The 19,817-nt window shown below is 47.3% G+C and overlaps 1 protein-coding gene and 2 long non-coding RNA genes across 5 annotated transcripts in view; 2 read left to right on the top strand and 1 right to left on the bottom strand.

Annotated features, from left to right (window-relative positions):
- The window catches only part of Tmcc3 (transmembrane and coiled-coil domain family 3), a 245,548-nt gene that overhangs the window by 46,427 nt on the left and 179,304 nt on the right, over positions 1–19,817 (top strand). The window lies entirely within an intron of this gene.
- LOC134477384 (uncharacterized) overlaps positions 1–19,817 on the top strand; it is an 86,785-nt gene that overhangs the window by 46,119 nt on the left and 20,849 nt on the right. The gene's annotated exons all lie outside the window — the stretch shown is intronic.
- Positions 12,483–15,653, bottom strand: LOC134477383 (uncharacterized). Its single transcript, XR_010049432.1, has 3 exons — positions 15,487–15,653; positions 15,024–15,110; positions 12,483–12,678 (listed from the first exon to the last, which is right to left on the bottom strand). It is a non-coding gene; the product is annotated as an uncharacterized LOC134477383 (long non-coding RNA).

The raw sequence follows: 19,817 nt of genomic DNA, 5'->3' as shown, positions 1-19,817 counted from the left end.
CTTTTTATCAGTACCAGGGATCGAACTCACGACTGCCTGCTTGCAAGGCAGGTGCTTATGCCGCCGAGCTAAATCACCAGCCCCAGGAGTTTGTTTCTTAAAATTTCCCGGCACATGCTGTCGGGGGATCAGAGCCAAACCAGGGAGGCACCTGTGTCAGTCCAGAAGGGATGGCCAGCCCAGCTCACGTGCGCAACATTGAATTTTGCAGGACAGGGTCCCTCGCACTGCCCACCCTGGCAGCGGCCAGCTTTCTCCTGGAGTTTCATTCCTGCAGCTGTGGTGGCCCTGGGGTCGGTAGTGGGTTCGCCCAGGCTGCTCACTCAGCTGCCTGTGTCTTCATCAGCGTACCCTGTCTGTTGTGAGCCTCTGGTCAGCACCCCGAGTTCCTGGCTGGCTCCTTTCAATCGCTGCTAATGGCTCCTTGATTGCGTTAGTGGAGAGGTGACTGCTGCAGCTTCCTGTTGTGTGGCTTTGCTCCAGGAGCCTGTTTTTAATTCTTTTTACTTGTTTTATGCTCTCTAGCTTTTTCCAGGTATAATGGACAAGTTTTATATATGTAAGTTGCACCACATGATGTTTTGTTAAACGTGTGTGTTACAGAAGTATCACAGTGGCCAAACATGAACATCTCAGTGCCTCGTGCAGTTTCTCTTATGTGTACATCGGGAGAATCTTAGAGTCTGCACTCCCTGAGCCAATTTCCTGCACACAGCGCGTGACTGTAAGCCCTGATCACTGTGCCCGCACAGTGGGGCTCCACAGCTCGTGCACTTTATAACTGAAATTTATGTCCCCAGACTGGCACCTCTCCACTTCCCCAGCACCTGGCCCTGGGCAGCCTCCTGTCCAGTTTCTGTCTCTCTGAGACCTGGTTTTCCATTCCACATGGAAGTGAGACCAAGCAGAAGCTGTCTTGCTGTGTCTGGCTTATTTCAGTTAATGTGACATCCTCTAGATTCATGTTGTCACATATGGCAAGATTTTCTTTTCTTTTGGTCCCAGGGATTGAACTCATGACCTGGTACTTGCCAGGCAAGTGCTTGTGCCACTGAGCTAAATCCTCAGCTGGCAAGACTTTCTTTTTAATATGTGTGTACACATTAAAATATATGTATATTTAATATATATAATATGTTATTAAACATAAACATATGTATATGTTTAATGTATAATATATAAATATATATTAAAATACGTATAAAATATATACACACATAAGATAGCTAAGATAATAATACTGGTTTCTCTTGTTCATTGAAGAGAGTGGTGTGTGCTCATGCTGTTTGATCAGTTAGACATCCTACAGTCTGAGCAACTACTCTGAAGATAACTATGCAATATATTAACCATTGTCAGTTTCCTATTATTTTGTTTTTGAAATTCTGTAGCTTTCTTTTTATGTTTTTTCTCTTTAAAATTTAAAATGATTTTCTTTTTATTTATTTTTTAAAATTTATTTATTTACTTATTCACTTATTGGTACCAGGAATACAACTCAGAACCTTATCCTTGCCAGGAAGGAGCTTGTGCCACTGAGCTATATCCCTGGCCAAAGAAAGATTTTCTTTTTGAAAGGAGTGTTGTACTGCATGGTGTGTAGACAGCACCCATCTCTACCCATCCATCTGTCCGTAGACACTCAGTTTGTGTCCATTTCTCTGCTGTTGTATGTCTTCAGTGAACACGGAATTGCCGACATCCCTCCAGTGTGCTGACTTCGTATCCTGGGGTTCACACCCAGGAGCGGGCTTGGTGAATGTGTAGTTCCATTTTTTACGTTTTTGAATCCCCTCCTACTGTTTCCTGCTGTGCAGACCCAGTGCACGTTCCTGGCACCAGTTCCGCCTCCTTTCTCCACGTCTTCCCCAGCGCGTGTGATCTTTTGGTTTTTGATAATAGCCTTTTTGACAGGTGTCAGGTGATTCTCATTATGGTTTGAATTTGTATTTTCCTGATGATTAATGATGTTAAACACATTTTGTATACCTGTTGGCTACTTGTAGATCTTTTGAAAAATGTGTATAGTTTCCCCATTTTATAGAGGGTTCTGTGTTTTCTGCTATTGAGTTTTATGAATTTCTTTATATTTTGGATGTTAATTGCTTATCAAACTTGTGTTTTTCAAATATTTTCTCCTATTACGGGGGTTGTTATTTCATTTTGTTGGTAATTTCCTTTGTTGTGTGTGAATGTTTTAGTTTTTTGTGGTTTTTTTTTTTTTTTTTTTTTGGTACCAGGGATTGAACTTACAGCCTCAGGCTTGCCAGGCAGGTGCTTGTGCTACTGAGCTAAACCCCTGGCCAAATGTTTTAGTTTGATGTAGTCTCACTTGTTTATTTTTGTTTCATTTTCTACAAGATTTTCATATCTAAAAATCATTATCACGACCAATATATGGAGCTTTTCCTCTAGAAGTTCAGCTTTTATGTTTACATTATTAATCCATATTTGATTTTTTTATATGGCATAAGAGAGAACTTGTTTTTTTTGCATGTGAATATCCAGTTTTCCATTTATTGTAGTGGGTATCCTTTCTCCATTGTACATTATAGACCTTTTAGCAAAGATTATTTGACTATATATAGATTTTTTTCTTTTTGTCTTTCTCAGACAGGGTCTCACTATGCAGTTCAGGCTGGTCTTGAACTCACAGCGATCCTCCTGCCTCAGCCTCCTGAGTGGGATTCCCAAGTGGGCATGTGACATCACGCCCAGCTATTTGACCATATATATGTGGGTTATTTCTGGGTTTATATTCTGTGTCGATGGTTTACATGTCTATTTTTGTGTCATATTGTTTTGATTTCTATAGCTTTGTGTGTAATTTCATATCAGGAAATGTGATTCCTTTGGCCTCTTGGAGTCTTTGTGGTTCCATAGTTTCTGCTGTTTTTGTAAAAAGTGCTGTTGGCATTTTGGCAGAGATAGCACTGAATGTGTAGATCACTTTGGGCGGTAAGAACATTTTGACAATGATTATTCTTGCAGTTCATGAACACATCATTTTAACTTCTTTTGTCAATATTTTATAGTTTTCAGTGTATACAGATCTCAAAGCCTCTTTTTACAGGAAAAAACCCTTGACTTCTATAGCATAAGTGGCTGCAATAGAGAGGAGCATCCCCCAGAAGTTCTGTTTTCCATCTGTTGGTGCCTTTTGGGGTCCCTACCTTGGAGGGGTTGAGGGCTGAGAGGCAGATGAAACAGAACACCGGAGTTCTGCCGCAGGAATTAGAGCAAATGCTCAGGGAACGGAGGAGGAGGTACTTCAGGGCCGCGGCGACAGCTTTAGGAATAAGGACAAACAATGTCACCAGGCATGGCGAGGTCTTAGCACGCGACCAGGTGAGGCAAAGGGCAGGCAGTGCAGGTGCCCCGCAGCCAGCTTCCCTTCATGGTGAGAGCCCTGCTGACTTGGTCCCCTCCTCTTCCCGCCTGGACCCCACTGTGGTCGCACAGTGACAGCTCCTCAGAAGCCTTCCCCAGCAGCCTTCCTCTGTCCTCTCCCTGGCTGACTGTTACTCCTGCCTGGGTGTTGTGGTTTACAGTGTGTCAACCTGAGAAGCCTAGAAGCTTAACTAAGCGGCTCAGCAGCTCTCCATCGGGGTGTAGAGGACAAGCCGCACTGTAGAACACTGTCCACTGTGTCAATTTGAGGTCAGAACTTGAAGTGACTCAGCAGGGGCCAGGTCCCTAGTGTGTTAATCCTCATCCTGTGCAAGAGGAGGTCGGGTGGAATGTGTGAGCGCTGCCCCACCCCAGGGGAGCAGCCTGCAAATGTTTACAAGGCAAACGAGGAGGCCTGATTGCTGGTTCTTCTGAGGAGCCCAGACTTCTTTCTCAGGGTGGACGGCGTCTCCTGGCTTCTGGCACAGACTGTTCGGGTTTCACCTGGGACACTCCCGCCTTCGTGGCAGATTCTTCAGTGTTCCATCGCAGACTGCTCGGCCTCCTGATACGGACAGGCACGGGACACTGCTGTGAGCTGGACCTATGGGCTGGACCCTTCAGGGAACTCCAGCGACAGACACCTCTGCACGTTCCCTCATCTGACTCTGTGGCTGACCACCGTAAGCCAGTCTTGCAGTTTCTCATACATTTCTGTATCTAGGCTTGTGTCTGTTTCTCCAGTAAATGCTGACTGGTACGCTGGGGCAGCCCTGGGGCAGTGCCTCACCCCTCCTGTGTGAGGCGCTGCTCTGGGCTCTGGAAACAAGCTGACAGCACAAGACTGCTGGCTGCATGGGTTTACATTCTGGTGTGGAGAGGCGGGCAGAACCAAATCGAAGTTTCCAGCGGTGGTGAGTGCCTGAAGAAAATTAAACAGGGCACTGAGGAGCGGGCCCTGTGGCTGAGGGGGAATCTCTCTGGGTTGTGTGTTTGGGGGAGACCTTTAGGCAGAAGGAGTACTCCAGCCACGCCTTGAGGGGTGGGGATAAGCCAGCTGCTGTGGGCCGTTGTGCTCTCTAAAATGCATGTGTTCAAATTCCATCCTCAGACTGTGAGGTCAGACTGAATACGGGGGAAGGGGGGTCTCCAATATGGTCTGGCTGATGTCCTCGTACAAAGAGGAAATTTGAGGACAGATGACTCCCTGGGGGGAACTCCACATGGGGATCAAGGCCCAGCTCTCTGACTCTCAGGATACCAACATGGCCAGCAAACTGCTGGAGTCCAGGAGAAGGCAGGGTGGACACTGTCTCCTCATCCACAGCAAGCGCTGGCCTCCTCAACACTGAACCTCTGGCCTGAAGAATTGTGAGATATTTCATTTCTGTCACTCTGGCCACGTGTTTTGTGTTGTTTTGTTACAATATCCTTAGCAAACCATTCTGGCAACATCAGAAAGTTGTGGGTTTGGGAATATAGAATTTCTAACAGCGGAAAGAGCAGGTGCAAAGACCCCGAGGCAGGAACTACCTTAACCGCCTAACTCTCTGTCCTGTGTTTTGTGTGTGTTCTTTTAGATTGTGAGCACCTCAGCAGTGTCTGTATCTTATTTGTCATGATTCCCCTGTATCAGCACAGTGCCCGACATGGGATGGGACCTCGAACACGCATAGTCAGTCTATGAACATCTTCCTTTAGTTGCACACCTACCTTGTTGGTTAGGGTCTTCCAGCTTCTTTCTCTCTAGCTCATCCTGAAGGTGTTAGATATTTAGTTAGTGTATTCCTAGGCTTCTGTTAGTGCAAGTGATAGAAATGAATATTTTAAATAACCAAGTGGGAATTGACTCATGTGAATAGAAATTAGGAAAGAGTAGAGAAAACTCCCAAAGACTCCTGGATTTGGGGATTTCTATCACCCCTCTTTCCTCCTATCCACCTTTTCCTTCAGCCCCAGTCCGTGGCTGGCCTCTGCTCTCAGCACTTCCCTGCCTTTCCATGCAGAGGGACAACAGGCCTTGGCCACTCTGGGGTCACAGTCCTGTAGCTCTCGGTCCTGAGGAGGAAAAGGACTGTTTGTTCTCATGCAGGACAATCCTCCTGGTCGCTTTGGGTCACATGTGCCCACCCTGGTGGCTGAGGTAGGGTAGGAGGCAGATTCGTCCTTTCCAGAATCACGCAGGGCGCAAGGTTGAGGGAGGGGAAGGGCCCCCAGGGAATGATAACAGAGGCTCCCGTCTCTGAAGCTGGACTAGACCGGGGGTGCCCACACCAGGGAGCCTGTGGGCTTCTGTCTCGGAGCTATGCTGCTGCCTGGGTTTGCATCCTGTTTCTGCCACCTGCCAGTGGTTGGATCTTGGGTACATCACTGGCTGTGCTTGGGTTTCCTGTGCCAGAATGGAGTGAAATGGGCCCTATAAGTAGAGCCCTTGGGCTGCTTGCTGGCCCAGGGTATGTTCCAGCTGTGTGGGTGCCTTTATTATTCTTGTTATGATAATACAAGCGTGGAACCTATGGCTTTCTCCTCCTGTGTGTTGGCCCAGTACTTCATTTTAAAAAGGGACTAAGGTTGTCATGACCCAAGTGCCCTGCAGGCTCTGGCTTTAACCCTCCTTAGGGAGGGGTCTCCAGCACCTGCAATGCTGCAGGGCCTGATGGTTACAATGGCACCAGACTTGGGGGCCGGGAGCTCATTTAGGGCCTCGCCCATGCCGGGAGCTGGGAGTTCAGTGCGAGGTTCTGGGACGGAGGTGCACATTTGGGAGAACTTCATCCCTTTTCCCCCAGACAGTATCTTTTCCTGCCTTTCCTCTCTTCTTCCTGTTCTTCTCCCCCTTCTCTATTCCTGCTTCATTTACCATCAGTCAATTCTTAGCCAAGAAGTTTGTGTTCAGAACTCACATTCGCGTGTCTCATTAGGACATTTACAGTGCTGGGTTTGCCTGTTCTTCCTTGAAGACAGATGTGTGTTCACCAGGCATAAACACAAGAAGGGGTTGTTTCTTTGCAGCTGCCAGAAATTGTAAGACCTTTGAATTTTGAGACCCAAAGTCTTTAGAGGAGGTCTGGAGACTAATAATAATAATGATGATGATAATAATAAGAGCTGTATATTGGTTACTTTCTGTTTGCCATGCACCCCGCTAGCTGTTTTCTGTGGACTGTCTCAGTGATGCTTGCAGGGATCTTACAAGATCGCTCTCTCATCCACTTCACAGACGAGCAAACATAGAATCAGAGAAGGAAATAACTCGGCAGAATCTTCCTGGAGGGGGGCACATGGGGAGTCCTGACTCAGACTTAGGCTCAGATACTCATGTGAGCCCTGACCAGTTACTGGGTGCCATAGTTTGATCTCAGATCTCCCTCAAGGTCCCAGTGTAAAGCGCTGGGGTCCGGTGAGGGGTCTTCCAGTTACTGGTGGGAGAGGACAGTGAGACTCTGCCTCCTTTTCTCCTCTCCGCCTCCCGGCCACTGTGAAGGCCTCCCTGCCATGATGCTCTGTCTCACCCAAGGCCCAAGCACTAGAGGCCAGCTGACCATGAACCGAAACTGTGAACCATTAAACTTTCTCTTTCTATAAGTTGACTACCTCACCTATTTTGTTACAGTGATGAAAAGCTGACTAACACACTTGGTGACCATTATTCATCATTATAGGGTCACTGAAGGTGAAAGACATTTCCCACTTGAAAAACAAAACAAAAACAAAAATAAATACCAGACAATGCTACCTACCACAGATAAACAAATACCATTATTAGTTGTTGATATGTAAAGCTAGTTTTCCGGTTATCATAGAAATCCTGACCTGATTAGTCCCCCAATTTAAAAAGAAAAACTATACTTGCTATATTATCCATGTTAAAATTATCCTACATATGCAAATAACTCACCGATTCTTATTTAGACACGTTTGAAAGTTGTTTTTGAAGATGTCATTTTATTTCCTATTTGTTATTTGGGGTTGTTTTCTGTGGCTTAGGTTTAAAATGTCAGAAGTCTCATGTTCTGAGCAAAGGGGCCCTAGGGGGTGATCGGGTCACGGGGTCACTGCACTCCCCGATATAGGAACCCCTGAAGAAAGCCTGGCTGAATGTGCTCTTAGGAGTGAAGCACATTGGAGGAGGAGGATAATCAAAGGTGTGGCTTTGGAGCAAGCTCTCTCTCTGTCTCTGTCTCTCTGTCTCTCTCTCCTTTCTGCTTCCTGGCTGCCATGATCCCTTCCCCTGCCCCGAGCCCTCCCACTGTTTCCAGTCTGCCTTGGAGCCGGCTGAACAGGACTTGGACCTTCTCAAACCGTGAGCCAACGAAACCCCTCCTGCTTGAAACTGCAGATGTCAGGTGTGGCGGTCCACTGACGGGAAGGCTGACCTCTACAGACGGTGCAGTCTAAGCACAGCACCGTGGAAACTTCTCCTTGTATCCAAAAATTGACCTTAGACAAGAGGAAAAGAAACTAGTGTCCGAGACAGTCATTTCATCATTTCCCGTCTCTCACTGTGTGCGCCCTGGTCTACCCAGACCGTGCATGGGCACTTGCAGATTAATCACGTTTCCTGAGAAGATGCCTGCTATGTTACAGGCACTGTCCGAGTGGCAGAGATGCGTGGGTGAATGGCACAGGCGGGCTATTTCTAAACCTTCCTGGAGCTGGTTTGGGGAAGGGGGGCAATAGAGGAGCAGGTGACTCTAATATGAAGCAAATCTGATGGTATGGAGAAGAATAAATCAGGGTAGAAAGAATGCAAGTGCTTTGAGAAGCGGGTTGCAACCTAAAATAGACCGGAGAATGGCCTCGCCCAAAGGGTGGTACTTGAACAGATGCTGGGAGAGGTGCAGGAGAGGGCTTTGTGGGTGCCTGGGTGAAGGGTTCCAAGCGGAGGGCAGATGTGGGCAGGAGTGGGGTCGGCTGGAGTGAGGAGTAACTGGCGAGGGGACTGGAGAGCATCGGGAGAGGGCGGGAAGCCTTGGAAAGACTTCGACTCTAACCCTTGATCAGGTGGGAGTCGAAAAACCCATTGGACCCTGAGCACCTAGAAGGACAGCATGGCTGTCATTGACATGGCCCTTAGCTGAGGCAGGACTGCGGGGCTGCAGGCGCTCAGCTGAGGGCTCAAGGTGCTTGTTAGTCTTCCCAGCAGCAAGGCTGGGTAGGTAACTGGGCATAAAGGTCTGGCTGGAGATGCACATTTGGGAGTCATCGCCGTGCACATTGCATTTAAACCCGTGAAGTTGGATGACAGCTTCCCAAGGGTCAGGGTCAGTGTGGGGAAAAGGTCTCCACAGCGCCCCAGGTGTGGGGGAGATGAGGAGAGGCAGCCCAGGAGACCTGCAGGGCGCAGTGTGCGAGGCGAGGACAGGCTAGCAGAGGGTGGAGGTGCAGAGGTTAGGGGAAGGGACGGTTAAAGAGCAGAGTGGTCTGTCAGCAACAGCTGACCAGTGAGTTTAGCGGTGGCCACTAGAGGTCATTGGCGCAGTAACGTTTGAAGCTGGCTGCTGATTAATGCCATCAGCCAGGCCCTTTCTTTGTGAAGAGGGCATCATGTGGCTTGGAGTCAGTGTTTTCCTGCTCTGCTGTCCCTGTGAAATCACCTCTGTGCACCTGCCCTGGTACATGAAGGGTTTGGAAATAAGGACTGGTCCAGTGCAGCTGCCGCATCCCCCAGCTGTGCAGGACAGACCTGGGATAAGCTGAGTGACACGAGCAGGTTCATTTGTGGTAGACGCAGGACATCACGTCCAGGAGCCCTCACGTTGGGCTTTGCACTTTTTCTGGCACAGGTGCAGCTGTGTGCTGACCGTCACACAGAACAATCCCAAGAATAGAGACAGCAGCTCTCCCCTTTGGTTCTCTACTGTTGTCCCCTCCCTGATGCGTTTGTTGAGTGGGGATGGACACCGTGCCCTGGAATGCTTCTGAGTTCTTCTAACCTGGGTCTGGATCCCGGTTCTGCTATTTACTAGGTGTGTGATTTTGGATACATTAATTCATTTCAGTGAGCCTCAGTTTCTTCATTTGCACAGTGGGTACTTGTCTGGGTTACTTTTTGGGGGTGACCCGACACCCAAAATGAAGGAAGGGAAGGTTTATTTAGCTCACAGTGTAAGGAGGTTTTAGTCCATAATCAGCTGGCTCCAAGGCAGGATGACATGCCACAGGGCAACACTTCAAGACAGCGGCCAGCAAAAGCAGCCAGAGCAAAAGTGGGCAGTCAAGCCTCTTTCCTCCTTTATATGGTGTGCAGGTCACCCCTGTTTCCCAGAGCAGATGTAGCACCCTCAAAATCTCCTTGCCCTCCTCTTACACAAGATAGGATATTTACAAAGTAAGAATCCTGGCTCCCTGCTGAGTCTCTTAGTTAAACTTCTAAACTCAAGCTGACACAGTGTATCATCTCTAATAGTGTTCCATCTCAATGGTGCCCCATCTAGCTCTAATAAGCTACTGCTTGCCTGTGAGGAATGTTGCAAGATCCATTCCATTCCATAGTGAAGGCACCGTGCCTGTTGGCTGTTGCAGTTATAATGCTATTGGGACTGTAGTTTCCAGGGTATTGCTTTTGCTAGAACTGTCTTTCAAAAGATTTTTTAATTGATGCCATTGCCTGGGGCTTATTTATGAAACAGATTGAATAGAGTTACACCCACAAATCTGTTAAGATTTTCCCTAAAGAAGTTACCAGATGTCTTTTTTCTTCCTTTTCTCCTAGTAGCTGCTACTGGGGGAAAAATGCCAACAAAACAACTTAAAACAGCACACTGCACACTCAGGGCAAATGCATAATTTGTTCCCCTTTATCAGCACTGAGAAAACAAAACTGTCAGTTTCCAATTCCCCAGCTGGCGGAGAGAGCGAGATGGGGTGGGAGGAAGCGGCCAGACGTGTCAGGTTTACCTAAGAACCTGCGCTCACCAGTTCTGTGTTGAGAAACCTTCAAGATGCTTACCAGTTACCCTGGATATTTAGAAGATTTGTGGTTGCCATTAGGAATAATGCAGAACTTTTCCCAAATGAATCTGCCCGACTGTTTTCGAAATAAACTTGCAGAAGTAATTGGTGGTGCAAATTAAGTAGTAATGTGTGACTATAGACTAGCTTTCTTCAGATCAGCATGAGGTTAAGAAATTATCGACCGACCAGCCCCAACCTTCCAGTAACATGGCAAAAGATTTCTTCATTCCAGTCCCCTTTTTTACCTGTAGTTTTAGGCGGGGACCTGAGGTGGTGAATAGAAGAGATAAATGTGTCTACGTGGTATTTCATTGTGTTTTTACATTCATTCAACAAATATTGGCATCCCGGTTATATGCCAAACATTGTGGAAGGCACAGGCCAGCACCCTCAGAAACACTAACCTCATTAACATTGATACGATCTAACCATTGTAGGACAATCGTAACAATCCAGCCTTACAAAGGTGCAGTGCAGTGTGAATTTCCTTCCTTCCTTTTCCAGGCTGTCAGGTGTCTTGATTTTCCTCCCTGAGCATTTCCCTGCGTGTCCACGGATGTCTGGGTGTGCCGTGATCATCGCCTCTTGTTTTCTGGTACAGTGGAGGCTCTATTTCTTGCTTTTTTCATCCAGTGATCATTCTTGTTAACATGCTAGCACTGATTGATCCACCCCCCGAGTTTTATTATTGTTGCAGAGCCTTGCACTGTATGGATGTACCATAATTTAATTTTCCAGGCTTCTAAGTTGTTGTAATGTAGAGACATTACTTCCTGCATGCAGAGTTCTCTTTTAATAAGAGCTACACAAAATGATGTCTGTGACTGCTATCCCAGTGCTGGCGTAGAATGGAGTTACAATAAATGTCAGCAGAATGGATGACTTGGTCTGTCTGTCCATGTGACCTCTTGTCATTTATTTTGCATATTGTTTTTCTTCTTAGATAATGGAAAAATAACTATCGCATACTCTAAGTTACCAGTGTCTGTGTTAATAAATAAGGTTTGTGTCACACCATCTGTATCCTAGCACCCCATTTGCATAGGGACACACTCGGTGTCCCCAATGAGGACCACATCAGTAGTTGCGGTTTACAAGTGAAGAGCTTGTGTTTGTGACGGCTGTTTTGTGTTGGGAATGGAAGGAAGCTCTCTCTACAGACCGGCAGACGGTGGTGCATTTCATTTTACCTGGCTGAGGTTTTAGTTTAGATGAATGCTGGTGGCCTTGCACAGGCATCAGGCTCTGGGAGTGTGCGAGCGTTGGGCAGAGGTGTTCTCAGAATTCTTCAAGGGCTCTGAGTCCAACTCTGAGAACTCAAGAAGCACATCCCGTGCGAAGAGGCCCTCGACCGCCTGCCACAGGGCGTCTCTCGTGTCCCTTTGGCCCAGCCTGGTCCACTAGAGATCTGGACTTCTTAAAAGTCATCTGATGATGTGTTTTGGAAAATAGATCCATGTTTACTTGTCTGCCAGTTACCCCAGCTGCTTGGAGGGCCCTCAGTGAGAAGATTCTTCGTCAGCTACCAGGAAGGACTCTGCGATCACCCAATGAGGGCCAGGCCCTGCGGCAGCCCACAGGTTGCACCGGCAGACCTGACACTGCCCCAGACAGCAGGCAGTAAGAACAGTGACGCCAGTGCTATGTGACTGTGCAGGTGGCTGACATTTTGTGCTTTGGATTTCTTCAATCCGTAGAATGGGGATGAAACCAGTACTCGCTGGCGTCTGGTGAGAAATAAAGACCTTAATACATGAAAGGTACTTGGACAGCGCCTGACAAAATAAATACCCATAACGGGTGCTCCCTTTGTGTACAGCAGCTGAAAACAGTGACTGCTGTGTCTTAGGTTTCGGGGCTGACAGATGTCAGCCTCTGTGGTCGGTGCTTTGTTATCAAAGGGCTGGATGAGCCCACCCCTTAGGATGCTTGGCCAACTCGGATGTTTTAAAGATGTGAAAACTTGCGCTGAGATACGTAAGCAGCTGCCCTGGGTGACCTAGCCATGAAGTGATTTGAGTCTGTCTTAGAAACCTCCTTCTTAACACTGTTCCTAGGGACATGGGATTATTTTGTGGACAGAGAGGCTGAGAAAACGACATTCAGAACTTGCCCCTATTATGTGGGCACCCAGGTTTATTTTGGCCAAATCTCAGTGATCTGGGCATTTGGCATTTGCAGGACTGCTATGTAAAGGGCGACAGGGTGGAGTGTCTGACCGCGGAGGGCTAAATAGCATGGGACATCTTTCTTGCAAAGCCATGCAATGCACAATGGGATGATAGAGTGTATTAATCAGCTTTCCTGTTTCTGGGACAAAATATCCAACACCTGCAATTTAAAGGAGGAGAGGATTATTTTGGTCACAGTTTCATAGGATTCACCTCATGTAGAGACAGCGAGATAGAGGGCGTGGCCGAGCAGAGCTGCTTATTTTGTGCTGGATGGGAAGCAGAACATGGGAACAGTACCAGAGAGCAAGGGGCCAGGGTGAGGCGGACCCGAGGTCATTCCTCTCCAACCACCCAGACATAATTTACTAAGCTCCTTGCAGCACTCGAGCCACTGAGCTGAAAATCCAGTTTAACAGCCATATTCCACCCTTCGTCAACTTGACGCCAAAACCCATCTCCTTAAGCCATGCTTAATCTCCAAACAAGAAACAAGGTCATGGTTTCAGCTCACACGATATCACTGTCCTGTGTTCCAGTGAAAATGCGCTAATGCCTCCTCTGAGGCTTAACAGTTCCAGCATTGCTCAGAAGTCCAAAGTCTCCTCCAAGACACACGGCAAACTCTTAGCTCTAAACCTTTGAAAATTACAAAGGTTAGTATCATATCCCCAAGGTACAACAGAGCAAGGTAAACATTCCTTTTCACAAGGGAGGAGGAGGCAAAGAACAGCACAGGACCAAATCAGGATCAAAATCCAGCAGGGTGAAAACTCAGTCCTGTAGGTCCATCCATGCCCAGCATCCAGGACTTGTGCAGTGCGATGTGAGTCCCAAGAGCTGCGTAGCCCTTCTCCTGTGGCCTTAGTGTTTACACCCACCCAGCCTCTCCCTTGGGCCAGCTCTGCATGCTTCTGGGCCTTCTCTCAGAAGACAGTGCATGTTCTTGCCATCTCCACTTTGACCCGTGCTGAGATTTCCACTGCACCTTCATGCCCATAATTTTACTGACCCATCTCACAGAGGACAATGCCTGGCTCCACAACTGTTACATTCTGTGTGCCTGGACAACCAGCATCACATGAACAGTGTCAAGATCTGTCACCAGCTCAAGCAGTAACCAGCCCCCCTCAGATAATGGCTACAGCAGCCTTTCAGTGCCAGGATAGCTGAAGATGATGAAATGGATCTCAGAAACTAATTCCCTAGGCAGTCCTTCTGGAGCAGGGTGCTCAGGGGCTCTCTTCTTAAATTAAGGTTATAATTTTGGTGATTTTTGGTCATTTTGAGATAGGGTCTTATTATGCAGTTCAGGCTAACCTTGAGCTTACTTTGTAGCTCAGGTTGGTCTTGAACTCACAACAATCCTCCTGTCTCAGCCTCCTGCATTCTGGAATTACTGGTACATGCCACCACTCCTGGCAAGTTTTGTACATGTGAATCTGTAATGGTCAGGGTCTCACTGATTCCTAAGGTGTGTTTCTTATTTTTCTGGTCTGAAGTACTTGGTTTCTTTTTAATGGTGTTAATCTCTTCAGTAACTAATCCTCCTTTAGCACCACCTTCACATATGCTTCTTCTTGTGCCATAATTTAAAATTTTCAAATATTTATTCTCTGCTTTTTTGCTTCTGTTTTTCACTAATCTGGTTAAAAGCCAGTAGTACCCATGACACAGTCTGAACATTGGGCTGCCTTGAAATTTCTTCTGCCAAATTAGTTGGTCCATTGCCCTTAAAACAGCCTTTTGCTTTTTCTCAGAATGTGGACAAAATGTAGACAAGTTCTTCAGCAGAAAGAAACACTCATAACATCTAGTCCAATCCTCCCTGCCCCAAATGTCTTTGTTCTCAACTAAAATATCATGAACCTGGCCTTTACTTATCACATTCCTATCAACATCTGATTTTCTGAGTCCCTATCAGAATTAACCATCAAGAATTTTTAAAAATTTTTTGAAGGTAGTAAAAATACAATAGAACAGGACAGAACAAAGCCAACTGAGACAATGCAGTGAAATTAGTACAGAACTTCACAGCAGGATACTGGGATAATAGTAATAGGTACTATGGTATATCTCGTTATCTTCACAATAGTTGTCCAGTCAATTAGGTATAGCAAAATCAAACCAAAGCAGAACAGTGTAAAACCAATTGAAAGAGAGTATTGAATAGAACAAAACAAAACAAAACAAAACAATGAAAACAACCTTTGCCTTCAAACAGAAAACAGAAGGAAATCCCCCATATTTGCTATATTGCATATTAACCATCAAGAATTAACCACCTGCTTACAGCATTCTAGGCTTTCTCTAGCCTGATGCTCCAAACTTTACCATACTTCACCCACAAACCGATTAGAAAGGCTTCTGAACTACATGGTCAGGTGTAGTCACAACAGAACCCCACTTTTGGTACCAAATTTTTGCTTTGGTCAGCTCTCCTGGAACTAGGACAAAATACCCGATACCTGCAATGTAAAGAAAGAGGAATTTATTATTGCTTACGATTCCGCTGGTTTCAGTCCATGATGAACAGCATCCAATGCCAACGTCATGGTGGAAGGTGGAGCAGAGCTGCTAAATTCTTGAAGGCTGAGAAGAAGAAAAGAATATCTCAAAGAGAAAGGGCCGGGGAGCATTTGTGGTCACACCATGACCCACCCAGACAGACCTAGAAGTGTGCTTTGCTAATCCCTTGGTAGCTCCAAGCCAAGCAAGTTGACAGTCCAGTTTAACTGTCATGCAGAGTATTTCCCACACCCCCAGTGAAGAGCAGTTTGCAGGAGGGTGGTTGACATTTAGTTATGGTAACTGTGAGATCCCTGGGGCCCCAGTTCCTGTCTGCTATGTCCTCTACAGATCCTCAGGTGTCACCTTATGTTTACAATCTGTCTCAGTTACTTTTCTCATTGCTGAGACAAAATCCCCATCTCCCAAAGTTAAAGGAGGAAAGGTTTATTTGGCTCACAGTTTGTAGAGGTTTCAGTCCATGGTTGGCTGGCTTCCAGGCAGAGTAGCATGGCAGGAAGACATTGCAGAGGAGAAACAGTTCACGGCAGGCAGAAGGCAGTGAGGCAGCAAGCATAAAGCTACAAGGAACAAGCAGTGACCCTCTTTCTGTCCCTTATATTAGGGGAGGTAGCACTCACCGCAGGGTGGGGCAGCCTTAATCCTCGCATGGCACCATATATCAATCCCAGCGTCGTATTCTTGAAACAGCATGTACCGTAGATCCAGATCCAGCCACCTCCTAAAAGCCCTGGTGGGACCCATGAGGCTTTGGGGGACGTCAGTCCGAAAGGCCTTTAGGCATCTCATGTCTGCAGGGTAGTGATGAGGAGCGTAGTGTGACTGCAGATAGATTACGAAGTGGAATGTTTAGTGGGACGTTAATGTGCACCACTGAGAATCAACTTCATTACCGAGCAGGAGAGGATGGGAACACAGAAAGGCAGCAGTTTTCTACCACATTAACTTACCTAGTAAAGAAACTGAAATTCAGAGAAGACATGTAACTCACCCACAGTCCCCCAGAAGACAGGGATGTGGTAGGGATGGGGACATGGGGTGCTGTCTTCTAGGCCTGTGTTTGTTGTAGTTTTATTCTGAATCCTCACCGAGACCCAGGCCAGGGCTCTGGCTTTGGGATTCTCCAGGTCTTTCTCATGAAGCAGTCTGAACAGATTAGTAGAATCGGTTGTGTCTTTGGGGGACGCAGACTGTGAAGGATCTGTGTTTCACTGATTAGTCTTACGGCTTCCAGTGCTTTCCTGGTTCTCTTTCCCTTTATATCCAGCTGTCTTATGAGTTCAGTATTATTCGTGCTTTTAGACCATTTAGTACCTATAGATCTTTTCACACGCGTATAGAAAACTGCCCTGCCATTCAAATGCCGGTGAAGAATAATTCTGTGTCAGCTAGTAAAAAACGAAAGCGACAATTGTGAACCTAGCTGGGGACGAGGGAATTCAGGAAGTCTAGATTTGCTTCATTATTCTAGGAAGAAAGTACTACTTATTAGAGTACTTCCTACTGAGATTTTTTTTTGTTATGCTAGTTAAAAACAATTTTCCATAGCTCATCCATGAGGGGAAAGGTGATATTTAAAAATGAAATCATTTGCTTCATAATTTTGAGCAACAGTAAGTTAAGCCCTAACTGTATAGTTTACTGGATAGCAAGAGATATGGTTACAATGGGATGTGAAAGTCACTTTGGAGGAATACACACACACACACACACACACACACACACACACACACACGGAGAGGTGCCTAACTCAGAGTTCAGGTGAGGAGGGCTTTCTGCAGAGGGGACCTCCAGGCGGAGCCTCGAAGGTGAGAGAAATGAGCCACAAGATTCTTCCAGGCAGAGCAACACATGGCACAGAAGGCGAGTGATGGTGGATGCTGGTGCCTGGATAGCTCAGATGTGTCCTGCTTAGGGAGAGCCAGAGGCAGGGGGTGCAGACTGGTCGATTGTTAGCTGGGTTACAGCAAAGTCAGATAAACCCCGTAAAGGATCCTTGGGGCACTGGGATTCTACCCTGGGATTTGAGCTAGGAAATGTCACCTGAGATTTGAGTTGCAGAAGGATCAGGCGAGTGGGAGATGATGGAGAATTTCAGCCTGTGCAGGGCCCCAAGGGGTAAAGAGATGAGCACCGATGTGGAGCCCCCTGGTGGCCAGTTGGGTTGCATTACACTGGGCGAGGGGCAGTGGCCCGGTGTAGGCTGGAGATCAAGATTCCATTTTATGTCTTGTCTGTGAATGATTTCTTCTGTTATGCCAGGAAAATCATTAATTTAGCACCTGTTTAGCAAATGGACTGGGACTGGGAGCAAGGTTGGCAGCAGGAGAAAAGAGATACTGGAAGGAAACCGACAGGAAACCATCAGGGGAAAAAGATTACAACCTGGACTAAGATAACACAGTGGGGGGAAGTTGGAGGACAGTGGGCTAGTTTTAATTTTGAAGCTTGCTAAAGGTCAAGGAGGAGGGATTAGGAAGAATAATTGCTTGTTCCCAGGCTGCTTGTGGTTATGGGTGTCAGAAACCCACTCACGTGGTCATCCTCACAGCAGGCTGCTCTGGGTGGGTGGTGCGGGCAGAGGACGGCCTCAGGGTGGCCTTGTGTGGCTGCTCAATGCTAGAAAGACTCCTGGAGCACCTCTAGAGGAGCTCCTGATTGTGGACCGGAAGGGACCTGGGTCAGCTGTGGACTTGTGGAGCTTGCTTGCTCCGTGTGCTGTGAGGTCCCTCCTGCCCCGCCCTTCTCCGTGTGACTTTGATGCATCGCTTTTGGTTCTCACCTGTGAGGTCTAGGGAGCTAGTGCAGTCCCTCTTCTCGGGACAGGTGTTCCCAGGAGCTCTCCTGCTGACGGTTCTTCCTGGAGGCCCACATCCCTGTTCCTCCAGCTGTCCCTCGTGGCACTGTCTGTCGAAGCCTTTGCCAGCCTGGTAGTGGCTTCCTTCAGCCGCGTTCCACTGGGAGAACCCTCGCCAAGGTGATGGATTGCGCCTGGCTGTCACCCTGACAGCAGAGATGGGCGGTAGGAGAGGGCACCCGTTCTTTCTTTAACATTTGTATTTCCCATTATTACAGGGAGGGATATTGAAAAGATACAAGAAAACTGTTACATTCCTGTAATAACTACTACCCAGAGGAAATTAGTTTACATTTTGGCTTAGTTTCTTCTTATCTTTTCTATGTGTATTCGTAGTATCTTAGGAGTTGGCATGGATAGGCTTCTTGCTTTTACATTCAGCTTTTCATAGCATCAAAAACCCTCCCTGCATTACTTAACTTAATCATTCCCTGATGTGAGGAATTGTTTGCGGCTCGGAAGTTTTCCAAATAGCACGCATTGCACATGCGTTGGAGCTTTTCGGTGCACATAGTATTGTTTGGTCCTTCTTACCTTCTTTCCTAGAATGAAAATATGGGCTACGGGCTTTTTCTGGGCCCTTGGGATACATGGCCACATGGTCCCCCGGGGATGGGCTCCTCCCCTTGCTGGCCAGCTGGGTTTGGAGAACTTGGTCAGTTCAGCATGGCCCTTGCCCCCTCCAGAAGGACGTGATAAACGGAGCTAAGACCCAGGAACGGGGAAGGCAGATGTGGATGGGAGCTCACTACTCATGTGGCTCGTGTACCTGCCTCTGTGCCAGGTGCAAGCTCAGCCTGCCCGTGGGTGCTGTAGCAGGCAGGTCTGCATCAGCCTCTGTGTTGGACACAGTCACCGAGACAGATGCAGAAACACAGAGAAGTGGCCACACCACCGCGGAGTGGAGATCATTTTGTTGTAGGTAGCAGCAGAGTTGACTAGAATAGGTTTTACATCTAGATTATTTTTTGTTCCCTAAGCTTTTTTCCCCTTTCTGTGTAACACTGGTGCACTAGAGCGCACACATCTTTGAGGGTGTTACCTGGTGAATTCCCACCATCCCCCCCTCAGCACCTACCACCCAAAGGATGGGAGCTTCCCAGCCACCTGAAGCAAATCTGCGCCCGTCCTTCCCAGAGTTATGGGTTGTGATTGCCTGATTTCACCCTCATGTAAATGAAATTAATAGTGTCTACCTAGCTTATTAATTTTCTTCCTTCCTCTCAATGCCTTAGTAATAAGATTAATTGGTTGTGGGTAGCAGTGACTGGTGCATTTTTCCTACTGGAGAGCATTCAGATCACACAGCTCTACCACAATCTGTCATTTTACTGTTGGTTGGCACTTATGGTGTTTCTGGTTTGGGGTTACTGCGGTTGGTACAAAAGGGAACATTTTTGCACAGCAAAAGATTCTCCTGTGCTTTATGCCAAGGGATACTGTTACGTCATTTTTTTCTCATGTCTGAACCATTTATTAAAAACAAACAAAAACTGTTTTGTGTTTGTGTGTGTGCAAGAGAGGAACACACATGAGCATGTGCGTGTGCGCGCACACACACACACACACACACACACACACACAGGCACAGAGAGAAAGGGGCTGGGCTGGGATCTCAGGCCTGTTGTGTGGAGGCAGGCGATGGACCTTCCCCACCAGAGAACATGGCTGTGGCCTTGCGGAGCGACGTCTGCTCCCGTGAATGGGACATTAACTCTGCTGCTGGCAGCAAGCGACAGGCCCTACTCGGGGAGCAGAATGTTTCTCTAATTTAATTAGGAATCTCAGGGAGGCATGTCACGATCCTCGCCAGCCTGCTGAGCAGATGGCAGGCTGCCACTGGGGCGCCTACGAGGCCCTTCCGGTCCACCACAGAGGGAGTAGTGAGAGCCCGGGTGCACGCTGTGACTTCT

The sequence above is a fragment of the Cavia porcellus genome, unplaced genomic scaffold (assembly GCF_034190915.1).
Source record: "Cavia porcellus strain 051 isolate PalLab524CR breed Dunkin Hartley unplaced genomic scaffold, mCavPor4.1 scaffold_8, whole genome shotgun sequence".
NCBI classification, from domain to species: Eukaryota; Metazoa; Chordata; class Mammalia; order Rodentia; family Caviidae; genus Cavia; species Cavia porcellus.
Note: the sequence above shows the minus strand (reverse complement) of the source record. Positions and strands in the feature narration are given on the sequence as shown.